This window comes from Schistocerca americana, chromosome 7 (genome assembly GCF_021461395.2).
Source record: "Schistocerca americana isolate TAMUIC-IGC-003095 chromosome 7, iqSchAmer2.1, whole genome shotgun sequence".
In the NCBI taxonomy this organism is placed as follows: domain Eukaryota; kingdom Metazoa; phylum Arthropoda; class Insecta; order Orthoptera; family Acrididae; genus Schistocerca; species Schistocerca americana.
Genome location: NC_060125.1, coordinates 15,655,476 through 15,669,611, shown reverse-complemented (window position 1 = coordinate 15,669,611; position 14,136 = coordinate 15,655,476). Strand labels below are relative to the sequence as shown.

The window sequence follows — 14,136 nt, the reverse complement described above, 5'->3', positions numbered from 1 at the left end:
AGCCCCCTGTCTCCTTTGGTGGCCAACCTTTTTATGAAGGATTTTGAAGAGAGAGCGCTTGAATCAGCTGCCCTGAAGCCAACTGTTTTTTGGCGGTATGTGGATGACACTTTCATAGTGTTGCCTCATGGAGAAGATAAATTAATGGAGTTTCTACATCACCTCAACTCCATTCATAGCAACATCCTGTTCACCATGGAAATAGAGGAAGATGGTTGTTTGCCTTTCTCGGATGTCCTGGTCGAAGGAAGAATGATGGTTCTCTAGGGCATTCAGTTTACCGGAAACACACTTGTACTGATTTGTACCTGCAAGCATCAAGTTGCCATCACCCATCACAAACCATGAATTTGCTTAAAACACTTGTTCATAGAGCTCATACTGTCCCAGATCTAGATAGCTTACCTCAAGAATTCGCCCATCTAAAGACAGTACTCAGCGAAAATGGGTATTCCATCCGGCAGATTAACAGGGCACTAACAATTAAAACTAAGAAGCAGAAAGAGAATAAAGAGGAGAACATGCCAGAACCATCTTTAGCTTTTCTTCCTTTTGTTGGTAACACTTCGTTTAAAATAGCAAGAATCCTCTGCTGAACATGGTATTTCTACTGGACATTCAATGGAGTATGAGAAAACAATGATTTTGTCTACAGCAACGTCTTTCTGGGACTCCATTATTGAAGAATCCGTAGAAATACGACTGGCGGAAAATCTGTTAAACTGTGACAGCGGCTACCAGCTGGACAGTGCATGGAATCCTGTCATCTCCACGATTTGCTCAAATCGAAGACGACTGAGTGCATCGACGGCCGTGGCAAACAGCAACGCAGAGGGCGACTGAGTTCCACTATTCACCAGCGAGGGCGCGGCCGGCGGGCAGTGTGGTTCAACTATCAAGCTTTCGATGCATGCGCAGAATAGTTACAGTACGCTATATATTGTGGAATGGAGGACGTTTTCGCGTCTGCGACAGCTCAGCTGAAGGTGACTGGCAGGTGCCCAGTTGACATATCGTGCGAAGTATTGAACGACGACCGGCTGCAAGCTCGAAATTTGTTTGAACTACCGACCTATCCATTTAATATGCCACAGCTGCAAACTACTAACACGAATTCTTTACAGACGAATGGAAAAACTAGTAGAAGCCGACCTCAGGGAAGATCAGTTTGGATTCCGTAGGAATGTTGGAACACGTGAGGCCATACTGACCCTACGACTTATCTTAGAAGAAAGATTAAAGAAAGGCAAACCTACATTTCTAGCATTTGTAGACTTAGAGAAAGCTTTTGAAAATGTTGACTGGAATACTCTCTTTCAAATTCTAAAGGTGGCAGGGGTAAAATACAGGGAGCGAAAGGCTATTTACAATTTGTACAGGAACCAGATGGCAGTTATAAGAGTCGAGGGGCTTGAAAGGGAAGCAGTGGTTGGGAAGGGAGTGAGACAGGGTTGTAGCCTCTCCCCGATGTTATTCAGTCTGTATATTAAGGAAGCAGTAAAGGAAACAAAAGAAAAGTTCGGAGTAGGTATTAAAATCCATGGAGAAGAAATAAAAACTTTGAGGTTTGCCGATGGCATTGTAATTCTGTCAGAGACAGCAAAGGACTTGGAAGAGCAGTTGAACGGAATGGACAGTGTCTTGAATGGAGGATATAAGATGAACATCAACAAAGCAAAACGAGGATAATGGAATGTAGTCGAATTAAGTCTGGTGATGCTGAGGGAATTAGATTAGGAAATGAGACACTTAAAGTAGTAAATGAGTTTTGCTATTTGGGAAGCGAAATAACTGATGATGGTCGAAGTAGAGAGGATATAAAATGTAGACTGGCAGTGGCAAGGAAAGTTTTTATGAAGAAGAGAAATTTGTTAAAATCGAGTATAGATTTGTGAGGAAGTTGTTTCTGAAAGTATTTGTATCGAGTGTGGCCATGTATGGAAGTGAAACATGGACGATAAATAGTTTGGACAAGAAGAGAATAGAAGCTTTCAAAATGTGGTGCTACAGAAGAATGCTGAAGATTAGATTGGTAGATCACATAACTAATGAGGAGTTACTGAATAGAATTGGGGAGAAGAGGAGTTTGTGGCACAACTTGACTAGAAGAAGGGATCGGTTGGTAGGACATGTTCTGAGGCATCAAGGGATCACCAATTTAGCATTGGAGGGCAGCGTGGAGGGTAAAAATGGTAGAGGGAGACCAAGATATGAATACACTAAGCAGATTGAGAGGGATGTAGGTTGCAGTAGGTACTGGGAGATGAAGAAGCTTGCACAGGATAGAGTCGCATGGAGAGCTGCATCAAACAAGTCTCAGGACTGAAGACCACAACAACAGGTGGAGAGCTGCATCAAACAAGTCTCAGGACTGAAGACCACAACAACAGGTGGGGGGAGAGAAGAAGACGGGCGGGGCATGCAGGGACTAGATGGGGGTACAGCAATACTGGCAGGTGCAGTGTTCTGAGGTGGAGGGAGGGGGAAGATTGAAAAAGAGGAGAAGAGGAGGGGAAAGGATGGTCAGGTGCATTGGCAGAGGGAGGCACACAGCGAGGGTGAGAGGACACGAAAATGGAGGAGGTGGAAGGACAGAGGGGATGGAAACAGTAGCGACAGTAGGTTACTGTATGTTCAGGCAACTATAATTTCGGGAGGGAGTGGAGAATGTCTTGTAAGGATAATGCTCATTTTTGCAGTTCGGAAAAGCTGGTGTTGGAGGGTAGGATCCACACGGCTCGAGTAGTGAAGCAGCCGTCAAAATCCAGCACATTATGTTCACCTGCAAGTTGTACCACGTGGTGCTACTTCGCTCTCGCCCCCCAGGTTGGCGGTGCCCGTTTGTCTCGTACCGATATAGAAAGCTGTGCAGTGATTGCAGAGCTGGTAGATGACGTGGCTGCTTTCTCGGACGGCCTGGCCTCTGGTGGGCTAGGACGAGGCTGTGACGGATCTGGAATTGGAAGTGCTGGGAGGTGGATTGGGCTGGTCCTGCACCAGGGTCTCCACAGTGATACGATCCCTGTAGCTGTGGCCCAGGACGGGGAGTGGCATAGGGATGGACTGAGATGTTAACGTGTCATATTTATGGTGAATAGTAATCTATCCTTTTCCTGCAGTTTACGTTTGATTGGCAAAGGGTTCAAAAATATAGAAGCACTCGGGCTTTCTCTGTGTTCTGTCTCAGATAGCATGTGGGGAAAATAAATAACTTCTCTTGCAGTTCTGTATCAGTGTTAAATAAGGATAAATGTAGAATAATGACTCTGTGTGTGTGTGTGTGTGTGTGTGAGAGAGAGAGAGAGAGAGAGAGAGAGAGAGAGAGAGAGAGAGAGCTAGCTGTGTAGTATCTGCTTATAAGATTAGTAGCAAACGTCTTGAGTGTATCACATTGTATATGCATTAATGGGTAATAGTAAGAAATTATATGAAATATGGTGATCAGGCAAAACATTACTAGGAAAGGTGCACAGAAAGCTTAGATTTGTTGAAAGGGTGCTGTGATTTATGTCTGAATAGGAAATTGCACATGACGCACCAGTGCAACCATTTATGTCACTGTAGATGTTTGTAGATACGGTACCGTCCCAAAGTTTGGCAAGTGTTGATGATGTACTCCTCCAGTCCGTGCACACACAGTGATCATTTGAAGAAATGTCAGTCAGAATCACTGCTACTTCTCTGAATTACAACAGCTGCTGTTCTCCTATTTGGTATCACAGTTGCGTGGCAGTCTGTATTCTGTGGAGTTATGTGCTCGTTCTCACGGCCAGGAAATCTAGAAAAAATGGGGGAACTTTTTCATCCGGGAAAAGTCCAGCAATTTGTTATAATTTTGGGAATTTTTCATTGTTTTAATTTTCAGATCAATTTTTGTAGTTTTGACTGATAAAAACTGATATTCTAACAAATAATTTTACTGTAGCCCACTGCTGCAGAATAATACTGCAGCAGTAAAACATAAACCAGAGAATAACACCAAAGCAAAAGTTAAGACTGTGAAAACTTTGTAAGAACAAATTGCTTTCGATGAGAGTGACATCACAGGTGTTTACATTTCTAACAAGCTGTGGGAAAATATTGTGAATGGTTATTTGAGAAGCACTGCTTTCAAAGTAAATTTCCTTTTACACAAGACATGTGAAAATATGTGATGAATTAATTAAATTGTGAAGTGTTTCACTGTCATTCGAAACTTAAACCTTTTGAGAGCCAGCCACTTTAAAAACGACCAGCCATTTATGCCATTATTTAAAATTTTAATGGTGCGTTTGTGTTTAACACATGCTAAAAAGAGACCAAGCTTCAAGGTTAGTTTTTCATATTTATTTCAGTTCTTTTGTAGATTACAGATTATGCAAAAACAATGGCAGAAGTATGATTATCCTTTAGAAAACGAAAAAAAAAAAAAATTGAAGGATGAGTTCAGCAATTTCACACGTAATTTGATTTCCAATGAAAGGGTCAAAGTTTTCTCACATGTAGGGGGATATGTCGCAGTCGTAGCAATACTTGTTTGCTTCTTTCCTGCTCATTTTACAAGTAAATTGTCTCATCTTCTCCGTACCGTGCTCCGAATATCTGCTGTCGTCGGCTGTCTAGGTTGTGTGACACAAGCTATAATTGGTTAACGAAGTGCATTGTGCAGCACAGTCTAAATTTCACTGCTCCAAAAGCTACTGTGCTGTACGTGCTGGAATTCGTATTTATACTTTTGAAATACCAGTATATACAATGTTTATGTTGCCCCACGGCAAAGAGCTTTCCAGAACACATTGTTTTCTTGCTGGATTTTGTTTCCTAAAATGCTGGAAGTTCTGTGCTGGTGTATAAAACGTTTACCAGTCAAAGAATTGAAAAGTTTTACAGCTTCGAAGGAAAATATACTGGCACTTAACAAGGAAAAATGTACTTTCTCTCAGGGTATAGTACATTTTCACCCAGAAAAAGTGTATTTTTAACAGGGGAAAATCTACGTGGTTTTTTTCTTATTTATTTATTTATTCCCCCCCCCCCCCAAATTGTCCGCATGTACACCCTGTCGTAAAGAATTTAAATCCAGAAGCTCATTGAAATAATGGTCCTGATGCATCTCCATAGTGCTTTGAGTCATGAAGCAAGTGATGTTCAGTGTGTGTGCGCTGCATCCTGTCACTGCAGTTATAGTATTGAATAACATTACGCAACTGCTCTGCACGTGTCGCCCACAACGTAGCTGATGTTAATCAGTTCCTGTCCTCAATGTAGATAATAAAGTTCGTGTTAAAGTACAGTCTGTCTGCAAAGGAATGTTCCGTTTCAGTGGTATATTATAACAGTTTTTTATACAAATATTCAGTTCGACCTAAAATACAATTCTTCCCACACTTTGGGTAATAAGTCCAGAGCAATGGAAGCAACAACAGCCCCTTCAGTTCTGTGTCTCAACTCTGGCAGATCATTAGATAGTGGCACAAAGCAGACAAGATCTTTTACAAAGCCCAAAGGAAAAAAATCACAGGGGTCAAGGCCAGCAGAACAGTGTCCTCGTCATATCAGTTATTAGCACCAGTCCAGCGGTCAAAGGCTTCGATGTTCGACTGTGCTCGTACAAAAACGTGCCGACGGATAGGGGCCCGATGTTGTTGCCGAGTAAAGTTTTCGGGGTCACCTTTTAACTGATGAAAGAGCCGTTCTGGTAACATATCCAGGTAAGCTACCCCTGCTATGGTAGCTTCAGCAGAACAAAATAGTCTGAACACTTGACATTGGGACACACCACAGAAAAAGTTTAATTTTGGGATTTCGCATGTACTTCCATTGCGTAGTTCTGTACATCTTAATTGTCACATCGGATAGGTCATCTGCAATCACTTTGTACGGTCCACGGAACTGTGCAGCTAGGTTCTTAGAATGACACCTTCTTACGGTCTCATCAAACAAAAGAAGCATCCTAAATATTCTTCGATTCTCCAACTCTTCGTGTGAGCTTTACTGGTTTCCTTCATTTCTTTTATCCTTTCTCGTGCTACTGGATGTACTGCTTGCAGCATTCTAGTTGGCTGATATGCATAACAGTTCATTCCTCTGTCTTTATGACTCCTGGAATGTGTACTTGTCTCCCATAAATTTATGCCAACAATGTATAGCCATTGCTACTGTGAAAATATAAGTAATTGGATAGATTAGTTTTCCACATCTTTCATTTTCTAACCTTCTATTTTTTGCAATTCCCATCCCACCTGTACCACATACAGTGCACTTAGCTTTCCGCATTTATTAGCTCGTGCACGATGTTACAGCAGTATTCTCTGTTTCTCGTATTACTGTATCTACCGTGTTTAAGCTCTCAGATTTTTGAATCTTGTCCACTGCAGTCTATAACGGTCAGTCTTTCCGTCTCCTCCTGTCCGGTAAGTCTTCCTCCGACCAGAGGTTCTGCGTGACTCCTCCAAACTCTACTCCTTTTCCTAAACCTTACCAGTCCTCCTCTTTCACCGCTCTCCCTTCCCCTTCGACCCTTCTGCTAGGAGAAGGATCCTTCACTGCTCTCCCTCCCCCTTCGACCCTTCTGTTAGGAGAAGGAGCAAGTGGCTCCAAAAGCTTGCAAACTGTAATACCTTTTTCATGTGTGTTCTCCTGCCACCACATGATGAATAAATTTTTTTTCTATCCAGTTACTTGTTTGTTTCAAAAACTGATTATTTTTGTTGATACTTTGCTACTGTGAGGCATATTAAATACAGAAACAGTATACTGTTCCCATATATTCCAAGTACAGTGGTCCTCTCTAACGAAGTGTCATAAATATTCCACCAGTGTCCTACGAGTTCTCTAGAGCACCCCGTTTGTCAGTGAAATGCTGTCGTCACAGTTTTCTGGATCCTTAATAACTTATGTACCCTCTTCTCTGTGTGAACTTATTTCTTTGAGATTTGTAATAGTTCCTAATGTGTTCCTCTTTTCATGTCTTTCCACTAATTATAGTTTTCTATTTGGCCTAAGTTTCTGTGCATCCTCTGATGACTGCCTAACACTAGTTCAACCTTTTCCTCTGTGTCTAGTTCATTTTCTTCACACGTTCTTAATTTTCCCTAACCACTCTGTGTCTCGTTCTTTCGTGCCCTCTACATCGTCTGACCACATTCGGCTCAATGCATCACAGTGAGGACGCATGTTATTGTTGCAATGTTGCCCAGCTCCCAGTAATTTTACACGTCATATGTCCACTTTTCTTGTAATTATTTGGTTTAGGAAGCCTAATATGTGCTGTAATAGATGTTACAATATACAGTCTTCGGTTACCTGACATCTTGTCACCTCGATAACAGACGTGAAAATGCTGCAAGGCTCGAAGCAAACTCGGAGTTTTCTCTCTTACTCCAACTCTGTGCAGACAGTGCACACCACCGTACTCGGAGCGGGTACGAGTCGAGTCGACGCCCGTCCGTGGCAACAGGTGGCTCATGTGCCAGTGACGTCGGAGAGTAACGCAGTCGGCACGCAAATTCCCTGACTCGAGACAGTTCCTAATGTCCCGTCAGAAGGCGCCACTCTATGGACGACGTGTCTGCCAGCTTTCTTTCATTCATTTGTCATCGAGGCCACTAGAGTGTGCCATTCCACCATCCACAAAGTTAAGAGTACCGATCTTTTAACATCGGTTGTGATAGTTTTGTTTTTTTGACAAATTAGTTTTGAAGGTAGAAATTCGGAGAAATTTTTTTCTCATCAGCATAACTGGAGTTTATAGTTTTTCAGTTGTAAATTGAGCGCAGATTTAATGTAGTGGCATTTGGAAAAATGGCTGGAATATTGCAATTGTAGCTGTTACTGAAGTCCTAATGTTTTTATTTATCACATTTAGAAATATTATCTCCGAGAACCTCGTGTGTATACGTTGTGGCGTTTCGAGGTGATCGAATGTATCGGTTCTCGATACTGCATTTTTCTGTGCACTGTTGCATATAATACGTTCTGTACAGTGAGAAATAGCTCGTCACACAGTTCCTAGTTTGCAAAGTGTAACCAGTTTTAAACACCGTGCAAAATATTAATACTGGAAATTGACAGTTTAGGACAGCGTTTAAAATGAATATTTGTAAAAATAGTGATTGGTTGTGTGGCTGTCAATTTAAAAATGCATTATTTTGCTTCCCATGCCTGTATGATGTTGAACCCTTGTGGACAAAAGTGAGGGTTACAGACGTAAACCATCTGAGTACCAAAGTGTAAAAGCACGAATCTTCAGCTGCTCAAATACAACCGAGTAGTGCATCGAGAAGGAAAATTGCTGAGAATGACGTGTCCGAAAGAACAGACGTCACACATTTGTATAACCGATCTGCCATGATGGGCACTGAAATCACAACCTTCAGTGCAGATGCACATTTACATTCAATCTCCAGCAGGAATCTAAATGTAGTGAGTGTGGACGACACGGGTGGGGGCTGTGGATAGGTACTAGGTGGGAGTGCAGGTCAGCTGAGATAGTCTGTGCATTTGTGATAAACGGTCTGTCCGGGTCACACAGTGGTTAATGCGACTACCTAGTAAGCGGGAGATCCCAGGTTTGAGTCCCAGTTGCGTGCACATTATCCCTCGTCACCACTTATTTTGCACAAAGTCCTGATACGACTGATATCTTAGTACCATCCCCGTATGTTTTTCTCCTCCCTCCACTGTCAGTTTGCGTAGTAGAAGAAGTTGGGTGTAATAGGTCTGGGCTAAATATATTTCTGTGGTTCCTTCGAATTGGCCTTAAGGGATCATGATAAAACTGAATTGTTATCAAACCCTGACTAATTTTACTTCTGGATTGAATGCAGCATTGAAAGATAATTTGGGTAAGGCAACTGTTTTCAAAGGAACCTTCAAAACTATTCAAAGTGAACTTTTCCAAATTATGTTGGATGTATACCAAGAAGAAATTTCAAAGCAAATAAGGAATCATAATTTTTAGCTGTTATAGCAGATAAAACAAACAGATCAAACATATTTCAGATGGCTGTTGTATACTGTTACGTATTGAGACCCAGAGGTTCTAGAGTTTCCTATCTCCTTGTGAACACGGTGCACAGATGTTCGCTGCGACTTTGCTAGAAGAATTGAATAGGCAAAAAGACTCACCAAAAATTACTTGCACAGACCTGTGATGAGGCATCTGTTATGGCTGTTTCCTCGGGTGGAGTACAAACTGTTGTGTAAAAATTGTCCTAATGCAGAATGTGTACATTGCTATGCTGATGAAGTTAATCTTATAATGAGCAAAGCGGTATCAATCAATTGCAGTATGATTTATTTATTTATTTAGAGTTTTCAGAGAATATGTCCATTCTTTTCATAGAGTGCGCAGTGGACCACTATCCTCGGTGACTTAGTGAGAAAGCATTTCCCTCGATCTTGTCCAGTGGATTTTTCGATCTCAATTCGTAAACGCAGTTCATTACTCCAACAATGTATAAATCACATACTGGAAGGTGATTCTATAAGAAGTGAAACTACAATTTGCCAGGCTCTTCGCCATAAAAATGTTCGTTTCAATCATATCTTAAATTATCAGTGAGCACAGACATTTGCCTGCAGGGGAACAGCAACTGTTATAAATTAAAATTGTAGAGCCGGCACAAGTTGCATGTAATTTTTTATTTATTTTACATGTTTCATTTGTCCAATGCGAGCACTCTCAGAACTTATGTAGCGGGGGCCACACGGTACCCGTTTCAGTTATTGGTTGGAATTTTCTAGTTAAGTTATGCCATTTGTCAGAGTTCTGTTTGGTCAGTTACGGTACGGAGAATCAATGCGTGCTGGCCCATAAGATCATTTCGACATTTAAAATAAATGTTATCGAGATTTGAGAAGTAATTGGTATCACCAGTGGCATTGAATCTGTTGATTACTAATGAATCTACTGATTTATCAGTGAAGAGAATGAAGTTGGAATAGCCTGATGTGAGTAGAAAAGAAAGGCAAAGGTGCTGTGCAACGTGATTGATGTTATAGATCATTGTATTTTTTCACATCATCTTGTAGCTGCTTCATTGTTTTTTCGTGTTAAGTTCCCCTTGTATCTTTTTAAGATATCCTGAAGATACCTTAAAGGAAATGTGTTCATTGTCATCATTTTTGGATAAGCTGAAACTATATTGTTAACTATCTTTTATCTACCTAGCACAAGAATGTAGATCATTATCTGGTGCAGTTAGTCTAGTAGAGTCTGACAACTAACAGCCCAGGGAAGATGTTCACTAAGTAGTCTAAACTGTTGAAGGTGACATCGGTCGAACCGAAAGGCTGCTTTTCAACTTTGAAAATAATAAAATTATTCTTACATAACTCCGAGTGAGGAAAGGTTGACGGCCTCGGCGATGCTTTCCACCGAAAGAGGTCTCGCGATGCAGATTACAGACTGCAATTGGTGTGTGACTGAAGAGTTTGTCAGTGAAAAATGGAATGGCAAAGTTTCAATACAAGTAAGACAAGTTCGTTAAATGATGAGTGTGTTTCAGTTCTACTAGGAATGTAGCTCATTCAATAGTTTTTCTAGATAGTTGATAAATCATAGCATGCTCTTTGCTACAGATATTTTTCTGTCAGATATATTTCTCACTTTTTTCAGGATCATAACTTGGATTTAAAAAATTGAATTTTCTGGCATTCATACACACGAATTGTCAGGATGTTTAAATCGTAACAAATGTCGGGAAGCGAGGCACCGATAAAAGAATTTTCTTCCTTGTAACCATCTCGTATAAAAATGTAACATTGAAACTTTGGTGCAACACCCAGCTTCAGATACCACTGGCTACCACTGATGTATCAGCATTTGCATTAAGATTTCTGGGTTTATACAAAGTGTAAAAAAAATATTCCTCTAGTTCCAACCACCATTTCAGTAATCTCAGCAACAGACCTTCGACACCAAAAGTCCGTGTCAGTGGCTCGTGATCTGTTACTATGGTAAAATCTTCCTAAATGTGTGGTCTGCACTGTTTTGTGGCCATACAATTGCTAAGCACTCTACCTTAGTTTCAGCCTTATCCAACAACCGTGGGGCACAGTTGACTGGCAAATCTGAATCTATCTCCCTTCGTGACAGAACTGCTCTGAACAGTTCTGCACTGGTATCTGCAGCACCAGTGTTATGGTTTCTTGAAATCAGGGTAGCTCAGTATGGGAGGATTTACTAATCTCTCAGTTCCTCAAATGCTGCTTGTGGCAGAGATCCCAGTTCAGCGATTATACAATGGATTCACAGTATTAATATTCAGCCACCCCTAAATATCCTTTAAATCCTGTAATGGATTTCAGAACTGTTCTCCACCTCTTCACATTATGCTCACCTGGCTCCACATCTTTCTTTGTTATTTTGTGTCCTAAGAATATTACCTCTTTCTCAGAAATTCACACAATCTGGTGTAACTTTAACCTAGGTGCCCTTAAACCATCCAATATTTTCCTGCAACTTCTCATCACATTCCTTTACTGAACTACCTTAGCAAGTTACGTCATCCGAGTACATTGAAACACTTTGTCCCATGCAATCTTGCCAAAGCAACATTCACTAGTCTTTGAAATATACTTGATGCATTCTTTGCCCCATTGGCATCCTTTTGGACTCTTAGTGCTGATAATTTGCAGTGAATGCTGTGTTTTCCTCTATCTGCTGAATCTATTAAAATAGTGGAGAAATACTTGGCTTTCCCCAGTTTGTCCAGTATCTCACTTATGTTGGGGATGGGGAAAGTTTCCCCCACTGAGATTTCATTCTATATTTCCCTATCCCACAGGTGTCCGTGGGTACTTTTCAGGTTCTCTGAACAATTATATCCCCATTAACCATTTTCTCAATTTGCTCCTGTAATACCACCTTTTGTGCTTCCAGTATTCTATAGGGATGTACCTTTCCTTTGTTGTTTTGGCAATATAGGGAATGCATGCCTTACCATTTATGTGAATGCCAAATTGTCACCTTTTAGATAAAATACCTCACCATATGCCATACAATTCATATCAGTCTTCTTTATCCAACTGACCATTCAGATCATTTCTCTAACTTGTGCAGTGAGATTTCCTTTTGTGCTCATGCCGTTAATTGCTCCCTGTGTGGCTCATGTTGGTGTCACTTTGTCTTATCAGTTCACCTAAAACTTTCACTGTACTCAGATTCCACTTGGCCTCACTTGTAATTAGTACACTGAAAATATATTTCCCTTGCTCTAATAGAACCATAAATTTGGCTGTATGCACACTTGGCATTTCTTCTTGTTTGGGAATAATCTTTTCTTTTTTTTTTCATTACTGGGATTCAACCCTGTTTCTACACACGTTCTTATGTTTTTCTTTGCTGTGAGCTACTTTCACATCACTTTCTGATGCCCCACTAGTTTGCCTTATAGGTAACTCATAACATGTCGTCTCACAACTTGCCTTTAATTTGCATTTTTAACTTTTCCTTCACCATTCTGTGATTTACACTTTTTCATCTTATGTCTGTCATGTGGAGCTTACCGTCGTATTCATAGATCCTTTTTGCCATCTACTTTTCCTGATTTGCGATTATTGATGAAAGCTGGATCCATCATTACACACCAGAGTCGAAATGGCAGACAAAACAATTGACAAAAGGCTGGTAACAGTCCACTGAAGAATGCAAAGACCATTTTGTCAGATGGTGAGGTGATGGTCACTGTTTCTTGGGATTCCCAAGGATTACTTGTAAAAAGGCACAGCCGTAGCTGGACCTGTTTATGCTTCATTGTTGCATCATCTGAAACTTGTGTTGGTGGAGAAAAGACCCAAGTTTAACCACAAAAAAGGGTCCTTTCACCAGGATAGTGCACCATCCCACCCATCAGCGATAACAATGGTGAAAATGCATGAATTGGACTTTGAATTGGTTCCTCATCCACCCTATTCACCATACTTAGTCCCAAGTGACTTCACCTTGTTCCCTTACTTGACACTTTGGCTTGCTGGGAAGAAATTTTCATCAAATGAGGAAGTGATAGTTGCAATCAACAAGTATTTTGCAGTGGGATGAAAAAGTTGGTGGATCCCTGGACCAAGTTTATATCCTTCCAAGCAGAATATGTTGAGAAATAAGTTGAGTTATTTACGAAACAAACATTTTTCTCGCTTATTTTAAATGACTTATCAAACCGACTTCATATGTGCCCTTGATATCTATTGATAACTGTAACTGACTTCCTAATTTGTAGCAATATTCCACTGCAATTTTGTTTCTTGCTTCAAAATCTGTGACTCTTAACATTTGGGCATTTTGTCACAGTAAGATGTGTATTCCTCGTGTAACACACTCTTAGTTTTCCATTTCACTTGTGGGCACAGCCCCTAATTTCTCATTGAATTGGGGTCTAGCCTTTCACATTTTTCACAAATGGTTATCTTTTTAAGTCTGCATTTGTGTGACCTGGTTTGTCACAGTGGTAACAATATTTCTGAGAGCCTTTTGCTTCTTCTGCCTTCACCGTCTACCCTCGTGTTCCTCTTTGACTTTCCACAGTCTCTAGCCATGTGACCCATCTGCACTCAGTGTCATCATCTTCCCTCTGTTACTTAGAGTTTAGACTTCCTTCACTCTCAGGAATAGATCCTTTTTCTTTCACGGAGAGTAGGGCACTTTCCTCTCACAACACCTCTTCTGCTGTGGTGCCTAACCTAATTTAATCGGCGTGTCTTCGTACAGCTGCCCGAATCCTATCACTCGCCAGGCCCTGCACGGAGCGATCCTGTCCCAGTATCCGCACCAGTCTCGATGCACCTCACGGTTGTGCTGCCCGTGTCACTGGTGACGGCCTCTCTGAATGATTTTTAAACTTCATCTATCCGATGAACCGATGATGCAATTGCTTTCCCTGTGTGTTGTCTGGCCTGACAGGCCTACAAGCATAATAGCCTATGCTGCACTTATCTGTATAATTTTCTTCCCCGATTATATTCACTCGATTCCAGTTATAATTATCCCGGACAGTTAATTTTGCTGTAGCTTTTGCCATAATTTTAGACTTATATTGTGAAGTAGCAATGGTTTGTCATCTGATTGGACTACTTGAAATCCTGCATTCACATTGTCTGTGAAATCCCTAAGTTTGGAGCTCCACTAAATGACTTATTTAGTAATACAAGAAGATC

The 14,136-nt window shown here is 41.0% G+C and overlaps 1 protein-coding gene across 11 annotated transcripts in view; it reads left to right on the top strand.

Annotated features, from left to right (window-relative positions):
- LOC124622601 overlaps positions 1–14,136 on the top strand; it is a 113,268-nt gene that overhangs the window by 80,512 nt on the left and 18,620 nt on the right. The window lies entirely within an intron of this gene.